The 26,331-nt window shown below is 41.5% G+C and overlaps 1 protein-coding gene across 4 annotated transcripts in view; it reads right to left on the bottom strand.

Moving 5' to 3' along the window:
• LOC137334260 (contactin-4-like) overlaps positions 1-26,331 on the bottom strand; it is a 1,825,202-nt gene that overhangs the window by 1,579,660 nt on the left and 219,211 nt on the right. For all 4 annotated transcript variants that reach the window (XM_067998918.1, XM_067998917.1, XM_067998915.1 and 1 more), the window contains one exon: positions 19,256-19,348. The gene's annotated coding sequence lies outside the window, so the exon portion shown is untranslated. The remainder of the gene's footprint in view (positions 1-19,255; positions 19,349-26,331) is intronic.

Raw genomic sequence — 26,331 nt, forward strand, 5'->3', positions numbered from 1 at the left:
TTTCTTTTGACAAAAAAGGTCTTCACTTCTCAACTATGCTTCGAAACTTTTCTGTGTGGGAGATCTGGAAATATTGACACTCATAGATCCCATCCCATCCCAAAAAACAAGGCCAGCTACCCAAAAGAAAAATAGTGCAATATTGCACAAAATGTGTTTTATGATTGTCCATCAAGAAAAATAACATGGCAGTGTGTCAACAGTGATAGAAAAACACAGAAATCTGAAGACCTCAAGGATCCATGGGATTCCCTCACAAACTCCCCATCGTCCAGGGTTTTCAAACTGAAAACCTGTGTTTTGGATGGAACACTCTGCTGTTCCAGAGCACTCCATCTCAAAGGAAGACAAACCTGTTGTACCGTCGGACAATTGTTCAACACCACGGATGGCAGGAATGATGAAAGTCATATTCACGACTATCTTTGTTGAAAGAAGAAGCACAGTGGTGAAATCAGTGATTGAGGGAGGAAACAGAGCTGGGAAAAGTAGGGAAGCATACTGATTGAATTGTAGTTCCTGTTAGTGACACTGCCTGTTTCTCGAAAAAGCCTGTGTCTCACAATATTTGTGGAGAAAGTTGAAACACAAGAATGTATGACAAATTCTCATGGAGTATATTTTAACTATTATAACATATCTTCTTTCCTTTCTCTCGGCATGGAACAGAAGCAATGTTACATTGATTCATTAAAGGGTCACGTTACAAATTTTGAGTCTACCTTAGATATTCTCTTGGGTTAGCGGCTGCAGCCTTCCCCGTAAGCGGACTTGTGTCCCTCATGATCAGGAGTTTACTTTCACGACCAAATATCTAGATGTAAGATATCGCAACCTGAAGGCTGCAACAAGGCGATCCCTTCGTTAAATGAACCGCATACCATGATACCTGCACGTGCCCTCACTTCCACTTTTCCAAGGTTTCAGTAGGTGTATGCATTAACAGTTTATTGAGATGAGGCCAGATATGAATCATTAATATTTTAGAGTCAGGTGAATAGAGTAACAGTTACAGTAAATCTCACTTAATCAGCTTCAGTCTCTCCTCATAAATAATAAAAATATGGCACGCTGACCTTTTTGCAGGCTAAGAAAATTTAACTTTTCTGGGTAGTCTTCTCTGAAATCTTACCAGCTATCTAAGCCTAAGCTCGCTTTCTTCTCAAAGAAAACTTGCATTTCCCTGCCTCGCTGGCAACTTTGGTTGGAACTCACCCTAGAATGAGTTTCACTCTTCTTTTGTTTGTACCCACAGAAGTGGGGGAGGATTTCAAACTCCAACCCCTCATAGTTCACAGTGATAAGCATCAAACCGCCTTTTTAATTTAAAAACATGCAGTAATAAACTCAAATACTATTCAGAAAATTTACAATGGTTCTCAAATTGCAAGTATTTAAGCAGCAAAGCTCAAAACAAAAAAAAAGTTAAAAATGAAATTTTACAATTTCTACAGCACATATTTGGCCAAGTTGGACTCCATTTAAACACATACTGATGTTAAAGACTCAAGGGATAGCTTTGACTTTCATTGTACAGTTTTCACATTAAACAATCTGAATAAACTGCTCTTCTGAAGTCCAACCCCTCCACTGTCCAGAAGTTGGACACTAGAGCTGCCAATTAACCGTCAACTGCTCTTCTCGCCTCAACCTAGGCAGAGGCCTGGCCAGGCCATCTTATGCTGTGTATCAGTTCCCCACAGCTTCAACTGGGAATGCCTGTGGGAGCATCTGAAATGAGAAAACAGATCCTCTTATCATTCCAGCTTGTTATGGGCAACCGTTTCAATGGCTGCTCATTAATGTACCAATCCCCTCTTTGTCCAAAGAGGCACAGCATAGGGTTGTCAGATCAATTTTAATTCTTTGTGAACTCACTTCAACTTAAAGCAACACTTCAATACACATTATATCCAACTCCTTTCCGCAGAAAAATGGTTGAAAATATGGAAACGTGACACATGGTGACGTACAATAGTCGGGTCAAATACATTAAACATCCATAGGAAATAAGGATTTAACGGTAGTTTTGTGTTGAGAGAATATTCATGCTGCCGTCTTGGGTAATGGTTCATCAGAAGATCAGGGATACATCGGACTCGAAATAAATCACTGGCCAATAATGGGTAGAGTACAAATGACCATTATTTGGGGCCGGTAACTATAAATCTATGAGGGGCCCTGGAGTATGTAGTGGAAAGTTTGATCTATGAGAGCCTGCATGAGATCTTGTGCAGCCTAAACAAATTCTTCCCCAGCCTTTTCTAATGGGCCAGATTTTGCTGTTAAAATAACAGTGAGGCTAACAGCGCTCACCGTTATTTATGTGCAAATCGGACAGTAACTTCCGGCGACCGCACATGCGCAGTTAAACGTGGAAATCTGGAAGTTGCTGTCAGGGAGGCGCTCCTCCTCCAAAGCTGCATTGAAAACGGCATCTCGCTGTCTGGCTTCTCGTGTATTGAAGGGCGTGAAGTTCCTTATAGATATGGACGAAATGTGCCAAAAAAAGTTAGGGCTTGTCCATTCCTGTGTAAGTACTCTTTTAATGGTGTGGTGAGTCTTAATTACTGCCAAACAACCTCTCTGGCACTGAAAATTAACTGTTACAAGTGTAAAGTCTCATTCCTTCAGCTTTTAATTATTGTTGGACATTCAAAAAATTGTAAAAACATTTAAATAAAAAACGTTTTTCTTACTTTTTCTTTTATCTTTCTCTCTTAATCCAATCTTTCTTCCCCCTCTTTATTTCGCTCACTGTACCTGATTCGACATTGAATTCACTATTCTAATTTACACATCCTGGTTCAGTCTCTTCAATCTGATTGGTTATGGAGACTCACAGTTGCTTGTCCTGTTCACACAGGTCCCAGATGCCCTGTAGAGGGTGCTGCACTGAATGGATCTCCAACTTATGGTAACTTGCCGTGCAAAACTCCATAGAAAGTCTAAGGGCAAGTGCAAGTCTAACGAATGGCGTTTCGCCGCTCACAGCAGAATCCGGCCCATTGTGTTTTGGACTCCTATACTGGTTAGTCTGGGCTGCACTGTTCCCATAATGGCTCCTCATGGATGTTTCTCCACGGGGCAAAAATGTGAAGCATACAACAAGCCACAATGATGCGAGACACCTTTAAAGGACTGTTTTGCAGCACACCCCTTGGCAGACAAGGTATGTGAAATACTGCTGATGATCCTGGTGGCTCTGTGCCTGGTTGCAACAAAATCAGCTCGAGTCCTCTGATGTCTGACAGATGTCATTAGTCAACGCTGCAAAGGGTACCCTTGGTCTACAGGTAACCAACCATACAATCTTCTTTGTGAATCAAGTAACACTTGATTCTGTGCTCATGTCACTCGTAAGCTACAAAGTGACAGAGTTACATCCCTTACAGTCCTTGTAGGCATAAGGATTGTGGGCCAGCACCAGTAGAGCCACATGTTCCATCTATGACTATCTGGGCATGAGTTAATCATGCCATGCATGAGATTATCACTGCACAATCATATTGTTGCTGATTGTCCATGGGATCAGAGAACATTTGACCGGCTTTTGTGAATAGTGCATCCGTCACCTTGTATATAAGTGCACTTGTGGGCAGCATACATGGGTGCTATCTCCTTTGGGTGTCTGGAAGGATCCTCACACATAGAAATTGAGGCTACACTCATCTTCACTACCATACCTGTCCTGGTTGTTCGATGCAGGTCTGCTTCAAACAGGCAGCACAAATCTGTCACAACCTTTCTGCTGATGTGCAGCCCCTTAAACACAGTTCCTCTGATATATTGAGGTATGATTGCCTCAGCCAATATTTGTGGCTTGGAGAGTAGTTGATGGTTTGCCAAGTGCACTTGTAGTGTAATCTAACCTCCTTCATTTGTCCTCTTCCTCCATGCAGCATAAATACAGGAGGAATGCCATGAGGAAACTCGTGCTGGTGCTTCCAATTTAAATTAGCACCAGCGCCTAGCAAAGCTTTTGAAGTGAAAACTGATGGAAACCAACTTGCACAAAGACACTTTCTAAATGAGGCTGTTCAGATCTGTCACAGTAAAAAGTGTTGCAATCCCTTTATACTTTGAAAAGTTGGACATCCATTTTCAATGGGCACTACTTGTAATGAGTGTACTTCTGGCACAAAATTTAAGAGTAGATGTTTAACGTCCAGTGGTTCATTGTGTTGCTCATCATCGTATTAACATTGGTATCATGATGGTTTTAAGCATGAGTGCAGAGTACCGTCGTCATACCGAACCAGAAGTGGCTGAGTCGCACATAATATGAGTGGTTAATCCACTTTGCTGATCTCTGGCCACATTTCCAGTTTCTGATGCTTACTTTATGTTGCCATTGCTGGTGTAAAGCAATAGAATATTTTCCTTACTATATGTGTGTGTTTTTTTGAAAACGTAGCTTCAGTTTGCATACAGTGTAAACAATCTTAATGTTCAAATTCTTAACACTTTCCTTATTTTCTTCTACAGTCAGTAACAACGCAGTCTGTCCTATAAAATATTGCACAGGTTTGATTGTATTCAACTGTTAAATCTATCAGATTTATTGCACATAATAGGATTCTAGTAGGTGGCATTTAAGGCTAAATTTTAAAGCAAGAGTTTTATTCAGTGTTGTGGTTGCCCCTGAATGCCAGAGGATGAGATTACCTTTACATAGAATGACACAGAATTTACAGCACAGAAACAGGCCATTCGGCCCAATTGGTCTATGCTCCACAAGAGCCTCCTCCCACTCTACTTCATCTAACCCTATCAGCATTTCCTTCTATTCCTCTCTGCCTCATGTACTTATCTAGCTTCCCTGTAAATGAATCTTTAAGGGTTATAAACTTACTAGCTCAAACCTGACTTGGACAGCTTTCAGTATTTGCATAGATCATGACATTTGCTGCTGTTGATCAGACAATCAAGTTTTTTTTGAAGTAAAGACCAAATTTATTGACCTTGCTTATTTTCAACTAAATCTGTCATATTCCCACTGGTTCCTGGTGTTCGAAGGGGACAGCAGCTTTTGCTCCTCAACAATGCATGACAGTTTAACTGCAGCTTATCAAATAAAACAAAATGAAAAATAATCACTCAAATTTGAATCAACAAAAATACTTTTGCAGCTCATTTGCTAACAAGTTAACAGCATGGAATAATCTGTAACAACATAAAATTTTGCTGGTAACAGAAATTGCCCATTAACAAAAAGGTCTGGAATTCCCAATAGAATCTGCTAGTGCCTGTAAAATGTATGTGCAACAGAGCAAACCGACAGTGGATGGCTCAGAGAAATTTCCAATGCTAGCAGAAAGTCATTACCAGCAACACTACCATAAATCAAATTCTTCTGTGTTGCTGAGATTTAAGCTTTCAGTTATCATGAGAGCCACATACTCTCTATTCATTTTGCCATCTTCCTCACCTGCACCCATTATACATAGGCCGCTTACTCTAAAACTGCAAGTCTTTTACATACTGCAATTATCACTCTTAATAAGCAATGTGAAAATAATTTGTGTGAAGTGGACAGATGATTTTCAAAGACAAAAAGGTACCATCTTATGACATTCAAGAATAAGAAAATACTTCAATACAGTGTAGAATTCATGTATCAAAAGAAAATAATTTGAGTATTTATATACATTAAACAGAGTTTGCCATTTTTAGTCTACCTGAGGTGGTTTGCACACCACGAACAATCAGATAATACAACTGATGTTATTGCTATGCACAAACCTATAAAACAACCTTAAAAACATTCAATATTTTCACCACTGATTTTTTTTAAATGAAGTTGAGTTTTAATATTGCAAGGTTAATGCAAGTTTTAAACCACACTGTTGCCATTCTGAAGAACAATGTGATGACTGAACAGCCTATCTTATCCCTGGAAAGCTCTTGTGCAAGTACATAGCATCGACTGAAGTATAAACTTTCACTCATCGTTGACATTTTCCAGAATTTGAGCACAGCTGAAACTTTCCCAGATTGCAAACATCCTCTTTTAAATTAATTAATTAAAATATTTTGCAGATTTCATTTTACTTCTGGACTATTTAGATCTATAAAGTATGTTCTTTATAAATTATTTTTTGAGTAAATGGTTGCTGCCACTTAACAGGTCAAAACTGGATTTTACTTGGCGACTTTGCATATATGAAGCAGGTGAGGAGGTGAAGAACCACAGAAGTTTTCCAATTGGGTTTGCCTCTTGTGCATCCCCTCCTCCCTTTATCCCACCATTGGTCGTCATGCTTTCAGCCATCTAGGCCACATGGTCTGGAAATACCTCCCTAAAGTTCTCTGCCTCTCCACATCCCTCTCTTCCTTTAAGACCCTCCTTCAAATCCATCTCTTTGACCACACTTTTAGTCACCCACAAAGCTAAGTGATCCCACAGCCAACGGATCAGATCAAAGATCCGCAGTCCTGCCACATCCAGTCGTGAATGGTGACAGACAATTAAACAACTAACAGGAGGAGGAGGCTCTGTGAACATCCCCATCCTCAATGCTGGCAGAGTCTAGCACGTGAATGCAAAAGACAAGGCTGAAGCGTTTGCAACCATTTTCAGCCAGAAGTGTCGAGTGGATAATCCATCTCGGCATCCTCCCCGAGATCCCCACCATCACAAAAGCCAGTTTTCAGCCAATTCAATTCACTCCATGTGATATCAAGAAATGGCTGAGTGCACTGGATACAGAAAAGGCTATGGGCCCCGACAACATCCCGGCTGTAGTGCTGAAGAATTATGCTCCAAAACTAGCCTCATCTCCAGCCAAGCTGTTCCAGTACAGCTACAACACTGGCATCTACCTGGCAATGTGGAAAATTATCCAGATATGTCATGTCCACAAAAAGCAGGACAAATCCAATCCGGCCAATTAATGCCCCATCAGTCCACTCTCAACCATCAGCAAAGTGATGGAAGGTGTCGTCGACAGTGCTATCAAGCGGCACTTACTCACCAATAACCTGTTCACTGATACTCAGTTTGGGTTACACCAGGACCACTCGGGTCCAGACCTCATTACAGCCTTGGTTCAAAAATAGACAAAAGAGCTGAATTCCAGAGGTGAGGTGAGAGTGACTGCCCTTGACATCAAGGCAGCATTTGACCGAGTGTGGCATCGAGGAGCCCTAGTAAAATTGAAATCAATGGGAATCGGGGGAAAACTCTCCAGTGGCTGGAGTCATACCTAGCACAAAGGAAGATGATAGTGGTTGTTGGAGGCCAATCATCTCAGCCCCAGGACATTGCTGCAGGAGTTCCTCAGGGCAGTGTCCTAGACCCAACCATCTTCAGCTGCTTCATCAATGACCTTCCCTCCATCATAACGTCAAAAGTGGGGAAGTTCGCTGATGATTGCACAGTGTTCAGCTCCATTTGCAACCCCTCACATAATGAAGCAGTCCATGCCTGCATGCAACAAGACCTGGACAACATCCAGGCTTGGGCTGATAAGTGGCAAGGTCTGGACCCGAGTGGACTTGGCAGAACCCAAACTGAGCATCAGTGAGCAGGTGGTTGGTTAGTAAGTGCCGCTTGATAGCCCTGTCGACGATACCTTCCATCACTACAAAAGGTCAGAGGCTGGGTATTCTGCAGCGAGTAACTCACCTCCTGACTCCCCAAAGCCTTTTCACCATCTACAAGGCACAAGTCAGGAGTGTGATGGAATACTCTCCACTTGCCTGGATGAGTGCAGCTCCAACAACACTCAAGAAGCTCGACACCATCCAGGACAAAGCAGCCCGATTGATTGGCATCCCATCCACCACCTTAAATATGCATTCCTTCCACCACCGGCGCACTGTGGCTGCAGTGTGTACCATCTACAAGATGCACTGCAGAAACTCGCCAAGGCTTTTTCGACAGCACCTCCCAAACCCGTGACCTCTACCACCTAGAAGGACAAGGGCAGCAGGCACATGGGAACACCACCACCTGCACGTTCCCCTCCAAGTCACACACCATCCCGACTTGGAAATATATCGCCATTTCTTCATCATCGCTGGGTCAAAATCCTGGAACTCCCTTCCTAATAGCACTGTGGGAGAACCTTCACCATACGGACTGCAGTGGTTCAAAAAGGCGGCTCGCCACCACCTTCTCAAGGCCAATTAAGGATGGGCAATAAACGCTGGCCTTGCCAGCGACGCCCATATCCCATTAATGAATAAAGCTTTTAGTCACCCTTCCTAATATCGCCTTCTTTGGCTCAGCATGACTTTTGTTTGATTATGTTTCTGTGAAGTGCCTTGGGGTGTTTTTCTACTTTAAAGGTGCTATATGAATACAAGGGAATAGAAATTGCTGTAATTGCGTTTTCGTGCGCAGAATGGGCGCCACATTCGGAGCGCGTGCCTGATCAAATGGCCACAAAGAACCGTCACCACACGGACTGCAGCGGTTCAAGAAGGCGGCTCACTACCACCTTCTCAAGGGCAATTAGGGATGGGCAATAAATGCCGGCCTCGCCAGCGATGCCCACATCCCATGAACGAATAAAAAAACCACCCACAAATCATGCCCCTCATTTATTTAAATAAAATAGGTGGGCTGCCAGTGCTACTCATGTTCTTCATTGGAGCATGACCCAGCAGTTGTTGTACTGCTGGGTCATGCTCCTCTTCTGTAACATTCGGCTCCTCATCCCCTTCTTCCTCCTGAGGCAGCTACAAAGCAACTCCCCTTTGGATGGTACGATCATGGGGAGTGCAGCAAACAACAACAAATCTTTCTTCCTGCTTGTCAGCCTCCATAGGGAAGATAATGAACTATTGACGCCTCGCAAACTGTGCATCAGTGACTTGCCAGATGGCCGTTTGTACAGCAAACTGACTGATGTTGTTAATGTCATCAGAAGCAGTCTGGAAGGAGCCAGAGGCATAAAAATTTAGAGCCACGGGGACCTTCACTGCCATAGGCAGTGCAGTGCATTCTCCAGTGTTGGGCTCCAAGTCTCGCTGCAACAGATGGCACAGGTATGTGACTGACTCCCTGTTGAAATGCTGCTGCCTTAGTCACTGCTCCTCTGTGAGGTTCAAGTATGATGTTCTGTTCCTGCAAATCCGCATGACATAAGGCCTCCTCTGTGCCCTCAACTTGCAGCCTATGCAGGTCTTTGCTGTCTTCTATCAAACAGACTCTTAAATGACTGCAAGGTTTTTGCCTCCATTGCCTTATGTAGAAGCCCATTCCAAGTGCTAGTCACTTTTTGCATGAAGAACATCCTCAGATCAATCCTAAATTTACTTTCCACCAGTTAGTGTCTGAGGTCCCTTTTCCTACTTTTATTGCATGTCTCAAAGTAACACTCATGATTTCAATTTTTTTTTCTCTTAGCACTGTAAGTATTTCTATAAATTCTTCTTTCAACACTGTTTCTCTTGTTTACCCTCTTACTTCAACATTCAAATATTAGAGATCAGTTTAATGACTCTTACAGGGCTTTTATGTTTCCCTTGTGCCTTAACACAGTATCAAGATGTGATCTGACCAGTGCACTGCACAGATTTATCCTGACATCCTACACTTTATACCGATTTAGCTATAAAAATGCTGCATTTTATTTGTTCTGTTGATTGCTGATCCACAGTGACTAGACATGTTAAGTACCCTAGACAGCCAAAACTTTGCCATTAGCACGTGCAACATCATTCATAGAGAATGTCTCCCAACTTTTCTTCTAATGTGCAGTACTTACCACTTACCCATGTTGAATTTCATCTGCCAGTGTTCCGACCATTTACAGATTTTATCCAGCTCCTTTTGCAGGTTCTTGAAAGCCTCCTCAAATGTAGTTGATCCTCTCCCCACCCTCCCCAGAGATTAGTGTTGTTAATTTGCATTGATGTTCTGAATTCAAATTCTGAATGTATATTAGGAACAGTCGGGGGTTCAGTACAATCCTTGGGGCAATCCACTCAGTAACTTCCTCCCACTCCCAGGGGAATCAAGGGATATGGGGATTGGGCGAGTAAGTGGAGTTGAGGTCAAAGGACAGCCGTGATCTTATTGAATAGTGCAGAAGGCTTGAGGGGTCTTCTGGCCTACTCCTGCTCCTACTCCTGATGGCCTTCTCCTGCTCCGAGTCCTTCACTCTGACAGCACATGTCTGCTGGGGGACTTCGAGCAGTAAGTTGAAAAACATACTTCATGTTCTTTTTAAATGAACATTATATTGCTCTGTTCATAAGCCACAAGTATGTCTCCATGAGTATGGTAGTGTAGTGCTTATGTTACTGGATTGGTGATCCAGAAGCCTGGATTAATAATCCAGAGAACACGAGTTCAAATCCCACCATGGCAATTTGAGAATTAGAATTTGGATTAAAAATAAATTCTGGAAATAAAAATCTGGTACCAGATGAGTGACAATAATGCAGTCAGATTGTGGTAAAAACCCAACTGGTTCACTAATGCCCTTTCGGGAAAGAAATGTGCCATCCTTACCCGGTCTAGCTTATATGTGACTCCAGTACCACAACTAATATGGTTGACTCTTAACTACCATTTGAAGAGACCCTGCCAGCTATTCAGTTGTATCAAACCACTACAAAGAACCTTCACGGTTCATGAAGATGGCCCACCACCACCGTCCCAGGGCAAATAGTCATGGGCTATAAATGCCAGCCTTGCCAGCGACATCGCCATTCCGAGAATGAATATAAAAAAAGATAAAATCATGTTACCACTGGTTTCATTTGAAATTAATTGTGACAGAAAAGGAACATGAGGTCTCGGGTTAGGAATACTGCCAACCTGCCTCTTCTCCGAGCCCCGATGGCATCTCTATCATGCTTCTCATGAAACAGTGGGCAATTATACATTTGGCAGTAGCTTACTGCTGCTGTCCAGGCATAAACTCCAATTAGAAACAGAAAATGCTGGACATGCACAGCAAGTCCATCAGCATCTGCGAAAAGAAACAAAAAGTCTATGTTTGCCGTGAGTACTCTTTTTCTGATTTGAAGGGTATTTGAAACGTTAACTTGTCTATTTTTTCAAAAAAAACAGATGCTGATGGACCTGCGGTATATTTTCAGCATTTCCTATTTTTATTTAACATTCCTAGCATTTGCAGCTTTTTTTCTTTTTACAGAAATTCAAATTACTTTTGCTGGTATCAATGTTCCCAGCTCCAAGCGATAGAAAAAAAATCCAACCTCTAAGTATCACTGTAAAATATCTACAGCTCATAAAAGGAGGGTTATGTACCACAAAATAAGCAAATGCCAGGAAATACTGAAGCATTTACAATTTATCCTACAGGAGTATTTCAATACCTAAAAAAAATCCGCTAACAACTAATTCAGCATGAAATCCATTAATAAAACCAAATGGATCAAACATAGCTTGCCCAAAGTATGATTATTTTGCTTCTAATCTTAAAAGACTAAGAAACTTATGTCTTTTTTTAATAAATTTGTAATGTTCCGAACATTAACAGTTTGTAAGCTGAAATTAAATTTACTGAAATGATTAAGTTGCTATTGTCAGGGGAAGCTAACCAATGAAGAAACTTTTATCTCAATGCCACAAAGAAGTTATATCAACCCAATTCCAAAATCATCAAGACACAAGATACTCATAATATAGCAAATCACCAAGGTTTAAAAATTAAAACACCAGCCTTTTGAGCTTTTAGCCAAACAGTCAAAATTGCTTTTGTTCTTTTTCAAAAAGGACAATCTGTGCTGTTATTACCAGTCTTTAAACCCCAAACAATTAGATTTTCACGAATTATAATTATTATGATGTTTATCATCCTCCTCATATCAAATTGCCTGTGAAATTCATATTTGGCATTTCACTATATATTAACTTGTCAATGACACTGGGCAAACTGAATTCACTAAATTGTAGATCATGAACTGGTACATAATTTTGATACTTTTCCAGATGAAGTTGCTTAACTAGCATTTTATAAAACAGGATTAACCAATTTATGTCAGATAATTTTCTAGAGTTTCAAATTGATGTTCAGGATCATTATATTTCATCACTGTGGCAAAGGATCACATTAATTGGCTAAGTATGATTGCTAATAGAGATTCAAGATTATTAAATGAGGAAGTTATTACTTTTTGACCTGTACTGCAATAGACAACGGCTGTGCTCATTTACATAATCAGCAGTCTGAAGATTGCAGTTTGAAAACTCTCGCCTTTTTTGGGGAGTGATAATTTGGGATTAATGGTTAGTACAAAAACAGCATAACGTTAAATTCTTTCAGCACTGTACAGTCATTTCTCTGTCAAATATGTTAACACAGCTATAATGTTTTAGCTGAGAAGGAATTGTGAAGTGAAGGAAGTGTGCAGTTCTCCAATTCTACTTTGAACTTGTTCTCAGCATGCACTGTTCCTTTTTTCTTGCAGTTCCAGGATGTGAATGAGATTCAGTACTCAAGAAAAATAAAGAAATACATGGCAGCATGGATACGAAATTGGCTAATTGAGGGAAACAGAGAGTAGTGGTGAACGGTTGTTTTGCGGATTGGAGGAAGGTGCATAGTGGTGTTCCCCAGTGGTACTAGGACCACTGCTTTTCTTGATATATATTAACGACTTGGACTTGGGTATACAGGGCACAATTTCAAAATGTGCAGATGGCATAAAACTTGGAAGTGTAGTGAACAGTGAGGAGGATAGTGATAGATTTCAAGAGGATATCGACAGGCTGGTGGAATAGACGGACACGTGGCAGATGAAATTTAACGCAGAGAAGTGCGAAGTGATACGTTTTGGTTGGAAGAACGAGGAGAGGCAATAAAGTAAATAGTACAATTCTAAAGGGGGCACAAGAACAGAGACACCTGGGGGTTTCTGTGCACAAATCGTTGAAGGTGGCAGGACAGGTTGAGAAAGCGGTTAAAAAAGCATACAGGATCCTGGGCTTTATAAATAGCGGTATAGAGTACAAAAGTAAGGAAGTCATGATGAATCTTTATAAAACACTGGTTTGGCCACAACTGGAGTATTATGTCCAGTTCTGGGCACCGCATTTAGGAAAGATGTGAAGGCCTTAGAGAGGGTGCAGAAGAGATTTACTGAAATGATTCCAGGGATGAGGTAATTTAGTTATGTAGATAGACTAGAGAAGCTGAGGTTGTTCACCTTGGAACAGGGTCGGTTGCAAGGAGATTTGATAGAGGTATTCAAAATCATGAAGGGTCTAGACAGAGTAGATAGAGAGAAACTGTTGCCATTGGTGGAAGGGTCAAGCACCAGAGGACATAAATTTAAGCTGATTGGCAAAAGAACCAAAGGTGACATGAGGAAAAACTTTTTTACACAGCAAGTGGTTCGGATCTGGAATGTGGACTGCCTGAGGGGGTGGTGGAGACAGATTTAATCATGGCCTTCAAAAGGGAACTGGATAAGTACTTGAAAGGAAAAAATTTGCAGGGCTACAGGGGAAGGGCGGGGAAGTGGGACGAGCTGGATTGCTCTTGCAGAGAGCCGGCAAGGGATCAACGGGCCGGATGGCTTCCTTCTGTGCTGAAACCATTCTATGATTGGTGAACGGTTGTTTTTCAGTGGAGTCCCCCAGGGGTCGGTATTAGGACCACTGCTCTTTTTGATATATGTTAATGACCTGGAATTGGGTGTGGGGGCATAATTTCCAAGTTTGCGGATGACACAAAGCTTGAAAATGTAGTAAACGGTGAGGAGGATAGTGGCAGACCTCAGAAGGACATAGGCAGACTGGTAAAATGGGCAGACACATGGCAGATGAAATGTAATGCAGAGAAATGTGAAGAGATGTATTTGGAAGGAAAAATGAGGAGAGACAATATAAACTGAATGGTAAGATTTTAAAGGTGGTGCTGGAACAGGGAGACCTGGGCGTTCACATACACAAATCTCAGGACAAGTTGATAAAGTAGTTAAAAAAGCATACGGGATGCTTGTCATCATAAATAGGAGGCATAGAGTACAAAAGCAAGGAAGTTATGGTAAACCCTTATAAATAAGAACATAAGAAATAGGAGCAGGAGTAGGCCATACGGCCCCTCGAGCCTGCTCTGCCATTCAATATGATCATGGTTGATCTTCTACCTCAACTCCACTTTCCTGCCCGATCCTCGCATCCCTTGATTCCCTTAGTGTCCAAATATCCATCAATCACAATCCTGAATATACTCAACGACTGAGCATCCACGGCCCTCTGGGATAGAGAATTCCAAGGATTCACAAACCTCTGAGCGAAGAAATTTCTCCTCATCTCAGTCCTAAATGGCCGACCCCTTATCTTGAGACTATGACCTCTAGTTCTAGACTCTCCAGCCAGGGGAAACAGCCTATCAGCATCTCCCCTGTCAAACTCCCTAAGAATTATATACCTTTCAATGAGACTACCTCTCATTCTTCTAAACTCCAGCGAATATAGGCCCATTCTACTCAACTTCTCCTCATAGGACAACCCTTTCATCCCAGGGATCAATCTAGTGAACCTTTGTTGCACCCCCTCCAAGACAAGTATATCATTCCTTAGGTGAGGAGACCATACTTGTACACAGTATTCCAGGTGTGGTCTCACCAGAGCCCTGTATAATTGCAGCAAGACCTCCTTACTTTTAGACTCCAACCCTCTTGCAATACAGGCTAACATTTGCCTTCCTAATTGCTTGCTGTATCTGCATGTTAACTCACTGTGATTCATGTACAAGGTCACCCAAATCCCTCTGACAAACAACGTTTCTTAGCCTCTCACCTTTTAAAAATATTCTGTTTTTCTATTCTTCCTACCAAAGTGGATAATTTCACATTTCCCCACATTATACTCCATCTGCCACCTTCTCGCCCACTCACTGAAACTGTCTATATCCCTTTGCAGACTCTTTGCGGCCTCCCCACAGCTTACTTTCTCACCTAGCTTTGCATCATCAGCAAACTTGGATACATTACACTCGGTCCCCTCATCTAAGTCATTGATGTGGATCGTAAACAGCTGAGGCTCAAGCACTGATCCTTGCGGCACTCCACTAGTTACAACCTGCCAACCCGAAAATAACCCATTTATTCCTACTCTCTGTTTTCTGTCCGTTAACCAATCCTCAATCCACACTAATATATTACCCCCAATCTTGTGTAATAACCTTTTATATGGCATCTTATTGAATGCCTTTTGAAAATCCAAATATACCACATCCACTGGTTCCCTTTTATCTACCATGCTAGTTACACCCTCAAAACCCACCCAATGCTCAGGCTTACTACTCTTTTTGGCAACATTGTAAGCATCTTCTTTTAATCTAATACTATCCTTAACTTCTCTAGTTAGCTACGTTGGATCATTTTTCCCGTAGAGTTTTTGTTCCTCAAGGGAATGTATATTTGTTGAGAATTATGAATTATTTCTTTAAATGTTCACCATTGCTTTTCTGCCATCATATCTTTTAATCTAATTTCCCAATCTACCTTAGGCAACTTGCCCCTCATACCTACGTAATTGGCTTTGTTTAAATTTAAGAATCTAATTTAGGACTTAACTACAATCACTTTCAAACTCAATATGAAATTCTATCATATCATGATCACTCTGCCCCAGAGGATCCTTAACTATAAGATTACTAATTAATCCTGTCTCATGACACAATACTAGATCTAAAATAGCCTCTTCCCTGGTTGCTTCCTCGACATATTGTTCTCGGAAACTGTCTCGAATGCATTCCATGAACTCGTCCTCCAAACTTCTTTTGCCAATTTGGTTTGCCCGTATTTATGAAGATTAAAGTCTCCCATGATTATGGCATTACCCTTGTTAAACGCTCCTCTAATATCCTTTATTATACCCTGTTAGGGGGCCTATAAACTACTCCCACCAGAGTTTTCTGCCCCTTGTTATTTCTTAGCTCAGCCCATACTGATTCTACATCCTGATTTTCTGAGCTAAGATCCTTTCATACTTTATTATCAGGGCTGATGTGGAAAACTATAAGTTTTGCCTGACTAAATTGACTTTCTAATACACTTAAACCATAAAGCTGACCATATTAATGTAGAAATACTGAACCATAAAAGAAGCAAAGCATGATGGAATAAGTTGACCATGTTAGCTGACCAGCTGAATACAATAGAACGCTTATGTTCGGTTCCCAGCAAAGACACACAGAAGAGCTATTGTCTGCTTGTGAGATAACTGTCTGACTAGCAGAAATGAATGACCATATAGCCTTGAGACTGAATACAAAACTGATAATAAAGACACTTTCTTCGGGGAAAGCCACTTTCCCCAGACATTGTCTCGTGATGTTGAACAGGCATGGGAACCAAAAAGGTTGGGTTCCCTATTTTTGATTGACTAACCACTTGACCAATGAGAGTGTACATATACGCCCATATTCTATGATGGACAGACATTACAAATTGAACTGTATAAAAGTTAACAATTTCATCTGCTCAGCGAAGAGGTGGTTCCAACCATTGCTTGGACACAGCTTCCAACTTGTACAAGTTTCTTAATAAATTCTTACTTGTCTGAATTAAGTGTTTGGAGTTAATGCAGTGTGTATAATAGGTAATTAAGTTTTCGACATTACCCCCGCTTTTCCTAGCCCTCCTAAATCACTGGTTAGACCTCAGCGAGAGCATTGTGTCCAATTCTGGGCACCACACTTTAGAAAGGATGCCAAGGCCTTGGAGAGGGTGCAGAGGAGATTTACCAGAATGGTACCAGGGATGAGGGAATTCAGAAATGTGGAGAGACCAGAGAAGTTGGGATTGTTTTCCTCAGAGCAATGCAAGTTAAGGGGAGATTTAATAGAGGAGTTCAAAATTATCAGGGGTTTTGATGGAGTATATAAGGAGAAACTGTTTCCACTGGCAGGAGGGTTGTGAATCTTTGAAATTCTCTACCCAAGAGGGCTGTGGATGCTCAGTCATTGAGTATATTCAAGGCTGTGATCAATAGATTTTTGGACTCTAAGGGGATCAAGATATGTGGCAGGAAAGTGGAGTTGAGGTCGAAGATCAGCCATGATCTTATTGAATGGCGGAGCAGGCTCGAGGGGCCTTATGGCCTACTCCTGTTCCTGTTTCTTATGTTCTTAGGTTGGTAATCAGAGGACACAGATTTAAAATAATTGGCAAAAAAGACAAGGGGGAGATGAGGAGAAAATTTTACTCAGCGGGTTGACATGATCTTTTTTTTTTCTATTCGTTGGTGAGGCCGGCATTTATTGCCCATGATCTGGAATGTATTGCCTGAAAGCAGATTCAATAGTAACTTTCAAAAGGGAATTGTGTATATAAAGATGTGTGTGTATATATATATATATATACTTAAAAGGAAAAAATTACAGGGCTATGGGGAAAGAGTAGTGAAGTTTGTCTTACTTAAATTTAAAACCTTGGCTTCTCCCTCTCAAATCTAATGTCAAATTCAATTACATTATGGTCACTATTCACTCGATGTTCCTTTCCAGTTGGACTGTTAACTAATTCTGGTCCACTACTCATCACTAAATCTAGAATGGCCTTATCCCTTGTCGGTTCTAAAACTGGAAAATTGTCCTGGAAATATTCTAGAAATTCATTGCCTTTACTGCACGAGCTATTCTGCTTTTACCAGTCTGTATAAAATTAAAATCTCCCATTATAACCACATTTTTTCTGCTACATGCTTCCCTGATGTCTGTCCTTATACATCCCCCCCACTACATCACTACTGTCAGGTCTGTAGACAACTCCCACCAGAGTCTTGCTTCCTTCACTGTTCCTTACATCTACCCATACTGTTTCCACTGCCTGTTCACCCTTACCGATGTCCATTCTTTTCAATATTGTAATTTTGCCTTTTAATCAATATTGCTGCTCTCCTCCTTTACCAAATTACCTGTCCTTTCTGAAGATCTGAACTAATTCCTATGTTCACAGGAATAGAAGTTCATTGAGCATTTTATTTTCAATCATGATAAATTTCAAATCGTGTAAAATCTGGAAACTATTAAGTATTCACAATACTCAGCTGCTCTTAAATTGATTGTGTATACTTGATGGAATACATGGACTTAAACATGGGCATAAAAGTCAGAATACATAAAGGTGTGTTAATATGCAGTGGATTGATTATAAACTGAAACCTGCCCACTATTACAGTTCTATTCATATGAAAAAATACATAGCTTACTGAGTGCAATGGAAATGCTTTTAAACCAAAAGAGTTTGTCAGCAAATGAACTGTATTATTAGAAACAGTGATGCATGATTTGCACTCATAATATGATTATTCTCATTGCAATGCTATTCCAAGCAAGTAAAGTAGTACCACACTGAAGATCTCTGTGACATTAGGTCATAACATGGCACAGGGCCTATTGATATTGACCAATGTCTGCACACGTGTCAGAAAAATAGCCATGTGTGGACAGTGAGAGACTGAGAATGCATCTTTCCATTGAGCTCATGTGGTCCATTTAAAAAATGATTTGTGTAGTATACAAAGAAAATCTTTCATTTGAAGAGTTGTTCACTTCGGCAATATAGTGGATAAGGCTCAATAATTGTTGTGTAAGAATGCAGACTTGATTATTTTTTCGATAAAAATGGTCAACCATACTACTGGTACTACTGAACCTTTCCCAATAGCTTCCTGCACCTACTTCAGACTGAAAGATAGATTGTCACCAGGTGATCTTCTTGTATGTCTAATGAAGTGGTTAACTTAATGCAGAACATCTTTCTAAATAATCAGAAGGTACACAGATTTCTTCTGATCTTGGTGACACTGTTTGAGAAGACCTGAAACGAAGTTAGACCAAAAATATTATGGCTTTGAATACTTTGTGAAATCTGAAATTCTCTGCATTTTGCAACTTTAGAGAGAGAGAATTTAAATGTCATGTTGGCATGAAGATTAACTTATTTGTTTTAAATGTAATAACAAAGACTAAAGGAAATGTTACAAGCTCTTGTATCAGTTGTTACCAAAAAACAAGGACATTTACGTTTTCAAAGGGCCAAAGTGTCTCCGATTTATGTTCATTTGACAAAAGGTATAACAATGACTTTTATTCTATTTAGCTTAACTAACACACTTCATCCCAGTGTGGAATGGAGGGCAATTATTTTGTGCTGATGCCAATCCGACCATAATCTGCATCCAACATAATGAGCTTTCAGAGCATCAACAATTGAAACCCTGCAGGCAAGAACATACTGCCATTCAGGTTAAAAAAAACATAAATTAACATGAATGCATCAAGCAATTATAATTGCTCAGTAGATTACTTACCAATTGGACTTCCCAATGATTCTCTGAAGTATTCAATTTTTCTCTGTTTAGTCCTTTGTAGTACAAATATTGCTTTGCTTTCTAAAAGGCTCTCTGTTAAGCAAAGAAGGACAAATATTTAATTCTTAGACAATGGCAGAGATGCTTTTAGACAAATATTTGCACAAAACTCATTAGCGTATTCATTTGATTAATTTTAACCCAACACTACTGTAGGATCAGGATTTACACATGTCTAGGGGCTTATATGTGACGCCTAAATTGACTCAACTGTCCATCATGAACAGACTCAAATTAATAAGAGCCTGCCACAATTCAACAGCGAGCAAGAATATAATACAACGCTGGTCAAAGAGCTCGGATTTTGGCTTAGCTCAGAGATAGGATTGGACAAGGCACAAATTAATTGCTTATTTATTTTGCTACTTCGACACAGGTAAGTACTACGCCATGATCAATTAAATCATCACAAAACGTGTCGTAACTTGGTTTCAGAATTGTAACAGCAAAGCTGGATGCAATTTAATATGACATAACTCCGTTTAAAAATTGCAACAGCACAGCGGGATGTAATTTTATATGACATAACTCAGTTTCAGAATCAGAGTATCACAATTATTCTTTTATTGATACATCTTTAGCTTTCAACAGCAGTTCTCCAAATGTCCCTTGCCCTTCTACTCCTGTACTTGACTTATTTTGGTTTCTAAAGCAAACACAGCCACTTTAAAAGCATTACTTAAGGCACTTTTCACAAAGATTAGAATTTCATAAAAGTATCTTTAAATTCTTGATTTATTGCAAGAACTGAGGTTACCCTGTTTCTCAGAGAGTAGATAAGGATTGTTTGTCTGATTATTCTCTCCTTTAACAGTGTCTTTCTAGAATAAACAGGCAATGATTGTTCCGCTTAAACCATACAAATACATCTGTAAATATTGGGCTGACCAGCCAAACATATCTGCAGATGAAATTTCTGCATGATTTTTAGGGGTTAGTGAGTTGCACACATAACCACTTTACACTGGAGTATCAGCGATCTTTTACGCTGGTTCAAAAGTCCCTTCACCCTCAGTAATCCTCACCCACAAAACTGGCCATGCCCCCAAGTCAAAAAGGAGAGTTTCCATCGATTGCGCTCATTCGGTCGGGGGGGTGGGGGGTTCATCACATTGCGCTCAGATTCTCAGTCGGACAAGCACCCTTGGTCATATGAATCCAGTGTTAATCACCTGACCTGCAGTGACCAGACCAGCAGTCAATTGAACCTACTGACCTTGGTCTGTTTCTCCTGCTGCCTCCATATCTACAGTTTATCACAGTTAATACATTTTATGTTATTGTTATGAAAGTTGTTCCAAGGAGATGGGTACTTCTATTTTACATCAGTGTCCATTCCAGCATAAACAGAGAAAAGTTATTAGTTTCAAAATCCTTTCTTGTCAGCTGCTTTAGGTCAAAAATCAGCTCAGGTGCCAGTAAGCCTTACTGTACCAAAATCATGTAAAGAAGTTAACCCCATATTATTGTAATGATAGTACCTATAAGACATCATAATTAGATAATATTTTATCATTTATAATTAGTCATTTTCCAAATCAATATTGACCAATGTAGTCTCAGTCACTAGTTCTCTAAAACTAAATCTTAACTTTGACAACTTTTATAGCACCAAAGAAATAGTTTTACCACAGTGTACCATATTTTACCAAAGAAACTTTTTCATTCTTCAGCATTTATTCCATTGCTCTCTATTCTTTTGGCATAAATATCGACAATTAGCTCAGTAAAACTTTATTAAAATGGGATGAGAGGGTTGTCCTATGATGAGAAATTGAATAAAATGGGCCTATATTCTCTGGAGTTTAGAAGAATGAGAGGTGATCTCATTGAAATATATAGGATTCTGAGGGGGCTTGACAGGGTAGATGCTGAGAGGTTGTTTCCCCTGGCTGGAGAGTCTAGAACTGGGGGGCATCGTCTCAGGATAAGGGGTCGGCCATGTAAGACTGAGATGAGGAGAAATTTCTTCACTCAGAGGGTTGTGAATCTTTCGAATTCTCTACCCCAAAGGGCTGTAGATGCTGAGGTGTTGAGTATGTTCAAGGCTGCGATAGATAGATTTTTGGGCTCTAGGGGAATCAAGGGATATGGAGAACAGGTGGGAAAGTGGAGATGAGGTCGAAGATCAACCATGATCTTATTGAATAGTGGAGCGGGCTCGAGGGGCCGAATGGCCTACTCCCATTTCTTATGTTCTTAAAAGACAATCACAAGAAGGGCACTTAATTAAATGCAAGTACTTTGGGTCTCTGAAATTGCAAGGGAAAACTCAACTGCTACCATGTCTATTTTGAAGTGTTAGATTCTATGAATCCTGAATAAAAATTATTGCCACCTTGGTAGGAAGGAAAGTCTATTCTTTAATAGTTCTATTTTATATCAGTGATAACGGTACCTCCAATTCATTGATATAAAATAAATACATATTTTTGCTTAACAAGTATGTTCACCTCTTGTGCTAGTTTTGTAGGGGCTGGAAGTCAGCCTAATTTGCTCTAATAGCCATATATAAAATGACACAGGAAGCTTCATTGTATTCCCTCCCGCTATTTTAAATATTGGCCTGCATGAGCAGTCTCGATATTCAAAGGCCTGTCTGCAAATCAGGAGCATTACAAAAGTGCATTGTCGACGTGCAAACATTTCATAGAAGAATCATAGAAAGTTACGGCACAGGAGACAGCCATTTGGCCCATCGTGTCCGTGCCTGTCGAAAAAGAGCTATCCAGTTTAATCCCATTTTCCAGCACTTGGTCTATGGTCCTGTAGCTTATGGCACTTCAAGTGCACATCCAAGTACATTTTAAATGAGTTGAGGGTTTCGGCCTCTTCCACCCTTTCAAGCAGTGAGTTCCAGACCCTCACCACCCTCTGGGTGAAAAAAATTCTCCTCAGTTCCCCTCTAATCCTTCTACCAATTACTTTAAATCTATGGCCCTGGTCACTGACCCCTCTGCTAAGGGTAATAGGTCCTCCCTAGTCCCGTCATAATTTTATACACCTCAATGAAATCTCCCCTCAGCCTCCTTTGTGCCAAAGAAAACATCCCCAGCCTATCCAATCTTTTCTGATAGCTAAAATTCTCCAGCCCTGGCAACATCCTCATAAATCTCCTCTGTACCCCCTCTCATGCAATCACATCTTTCCTGTAATGCGGTGACCAGAACTGCACGCAGTACTCAAGCTGTGGCCAAATCAATGTTTTATACACTTCGAGCATTACCTCCCTGCTCTTATATTCTTTGCCTCGGCTAATAAAGAAAAGTATCCCATATGCCTTTTTAATCACCTTATCTACCTGTCCTGCTACCTTCAGGGATCTGTGGACATGCACTCCAAGTTCTCTTTGTTCCTCGACACCTCTCAGTATCCTCCCATTTTTTACTTGATTCCAAATACATTGAACACCAAATTGATCTACCAGATCCAATCTAATTATCCCACCATTTCTGTTTTTTAATAAAACATGGACAGCTTACCTCCATCTGCCCAAAATACCATAGGCCGGCACCTCGGCCTTCATCAACAAATGCTGTCATCAAATTCATGAAGCCTCCAATAAGTCATAATATTCTGTGCCACGTTGTTTATCACATCTCTTACAATGGTGAAACTCTTTCATTTGAGCATTTCTGGGAACACAGCAAATCTGAACTGAGAGTACAAGTTGGCTCCAACTCAATCTGGCCAGGAACTTGTTCCCAGTTGTCAGGTAGATTTAACCAGTAACCTGCCAACATGTGCTTGAGCATTTTTTGTGCAATATATTAACTTCCAAAAAATTTCATGGAACAAGGTTTTATTTTAAAAAACCAAAGGGGATGGAGGTGTGGACAGTTATGCCCCTTATAGCCACAGCACCAAAGCCAACAAATCAGTCTTCATTAACACCTGTTTATGGCTGCATTGCACACAAACAAGATACTCTTTCACATAAATTACTGGGAAAGTTAACATGTCAGTTACATTTATCAGCATACCAAGAATCGTTTATTTTGCAAAAGTACCTCAGGTTTAGCGAATGTTACAAACATGTTGGGCCCGATATTAGGAGGGCGGTGGGTTTGCAGTGGGGGGTCGACTGGGTGCGTGGGTAACGCGCCCAGTGAAATTGGTGTGCTCCGCACGCAATCGCAGGCTAATTGGAGCCACTTACCTGTGCTTCCGGGTTTCGCGTTGGAAAGCTGCGCAGCGGGCGGACTGCACATGCGCAGCATAGGCTGTTAGCTGGAGGAGCCCTATTTAAAGGGGTAGTCCTCCACTGACTGATGCTGCAGGAAATCGGAAAAATTACAGCATGGAGCAGCCCAGTGGGAAGGCTGCTCCCAGGTTTAATGATGCCTCACTCAACGCCCTACTGCATGGGGTGAAGAGGATGGGGAGGACAGAGATCTTCCCCCCGGCGGGCGGGAGGAAGCGGCCTGCCTCTGCCAACAAGAAGGCCTGGCTCGAGGTGGCAGAGGAGGTCACCTGCACCACCAACATATCGCCCACCTGCATACAGTGCAGGAGGCACTTCAACCACCTAAGTAGTTCAGCCGAAGTGAGAACACTTACTCAATCCCCTACACTCCGTCTGCCACATCAACGCCCCCACCCCACATCTCCTTCTGCACTGCCAACACTACTCTGTCACATCACTCCTCACACCCACTCAAAGCTCATCCTCATTTTACCTGCACTTACTCACCTCGCCAGTACTCATCCCGCCACTACCACTCAACCCAATCCTCATACAATCTCATGGCTCTATCTCATACTCACCCTCTCATGCATCTCTTTCACGGTCAACCTAACTCAACCTGCCACTACCTGTGCTGCAGCCACAGGGCATGCATCACATATGTGCAGTAGGAAGCGTAAGGCAAATGTGTCGTGAGCATGAAGGGGATGCACAAGGGTGTTTGAGGGTTTGTAATGGTTTTTACCTATATTTAATTTCTGATCAACTCACATTACATATTATATTGGCACCACTACTGCCATGTCTTTGCGAATCTTGTCTGGTTTGTGCAATAATGCCCTTTCCTGAGGATCACCATGAAGACCCACAACTGATGCCACCCATTGTGTCACTGCAGGGTGGGTGTATGTGTATTTGCAGGGCTCTTTTGAGCAGACGACTGAGAGACGTCGGCGATGTCCCCGGTTGCACCCTGGAAGGATGCGAAGGAGAAGTTGTTGAGGGCAGTGGTGACTTTGACAGCGACAGGTAAGAAGATGGTGCTCGGGCCAGCCGGGAGCAGCTCGGCATCAAGGAGGCTGCCGATGTCCACGACTACAAGTCGAGTGACTCTGAGCCTCCGTGTGCACTGCTTCTCAGAGAGGTCCAATAAGCTGAGCCTCGGTCTGTGGACCCTGTGGCGAGGGTAGTGCCCTCTGCGACGCATCTCTCTCTGCAGTTGCCCTCCCTCATGCTGTGCAGGTGGATGTGTCACAGCACTGTGTTGTGGGGCTCCACGTGTCAGAGGTGGACGGCGTGGCCGGCGAGGCTGGTGATGCTGTTCGTCCTCCGAGGAGGTCATGACTGCAGCTACGGCGGCCCCCATCCAGAAGATGTACATTTGAGGGGGTCCGCAAGGTAGGTACATGTGTCTGGACCCCGGGGTAAATGTGCAATTTGGTGAATTTTATTGTTCGGAGGAGGGTGGTGGAGGCCAAACTTTGTCCAAAGTGACAGAGTGGCCTCCTGCAATGAGTGAGGATCTCCCCCCCACCTGTCAAATGGACCTTTGCAGCTGCCACAGGCTGATGACTGCAACACGTCCATTTCAACTAGGAGTGTTTCCCCCAGTACGGGAAACAGTCCCAGTTGTTTGGAAAATCCCACCCCTCCGAAAATATCATGTTAATCAGGTCTCTAAATGACCTGAAGTACCTAAATAATTACCTTAAGTGGCACCCCGCCGGCTTTAATTGCCAGCAGGTGTCCCACATGTGAGGGCTGCGCGCGCATGTCAGTGTGTCACTGGGGAACCCGGAAGTGGGCGTGTTGGAGCCGGGCTCCAGACCCGCCCTGGGACTCTCCGATTTTCGCAGCCCCCCTCGCCACGAACGCACCCGCTCGGGGGTGCGAAAATCGAGCCCGTTAACTGTTTGAAAAGAGATTCTAAAATACTCTGATATCGCATGCTGAGATACAAGTGCTATAACTCTGCAGGTCTCATTAGCTGATCAGTTCCTAATTGAACTGCTGCAGTACATTTATAATGTGGAGATGCCGGTGATGGACTGGGGTTGACAATTGTAAACAATTTTACAACACCAAGTTATCGTCCAGCAATTTTATTTTAAATTCACAAGCTTTCGGAGGCTTCCTCCTTCCTCAGGTGTTCGTCCTCATTTCCACATCGTTCACCTGAGGAAGGAGGAAGCCTCCGAAAGCTTGTGAATTTAAAATAAAATTGCTGGACTATAACTTGGTGTTGTAAAATTGTTTACAATTGTACATTTATAAACAATTTTACAACACCAAGTTATAGTCCAACAAATTTATTTTAAATTCCACAAGCTTTCGGAGGCTTCCTCCTTCCTCAGGTGAATGGTGTGGTACATTTAGGCTGCCTATCTCATATGGTTTTCTTCCATGGAGGAGAAATGCTAATAAGAGATATATATACTTTCAGAGGCTTGTTCTTTTAATGCTTTAGCATAACGTGATTCATCAAAAAGACAAGATCGCTATTCCAGTACAATCTACTCGTCAGTATCAGTATCAGGTCAATTTTACATATATTTGAATAAAAAGTCATCTCTGTCTGTTCAACCAGGCCCTTCAGAATAAAATGTACTTTTGAAACAGAAAATAATCAGATGAAAGAAAAGGATTCATAAAATTCATATAAATACAGAAATCAATTTGAGGGCTGATGCATTTCATTGTTGCAATCCTAGAATCCCTGGAAAAGGATTGCATTATGAATCCCTAATTCTGAAAGCATGTCTTAAAATAAGATTGTTTATAAAGGCCCAAGCATAAACTGATCATACTGTAATTTTTCTTAAGGCATGTC

The sequence above is a fragment of the Heptranchias perlo genome, chromosome 17 (genome assembly GCF_035084215.1).
Source record: "Heptranchias perlo isolate sHepPer1 chromosome 17, sHepPer1.hap1, whole genome shotgun sequence".
Taxonomy (NCBI): domain Eukaryota; kingdom Metazoa; phylum Chordata; class Chondrichthyes; order Hexanchiformes; family Hexanchidae; genus Heptranchias; species Heptranchias perlo.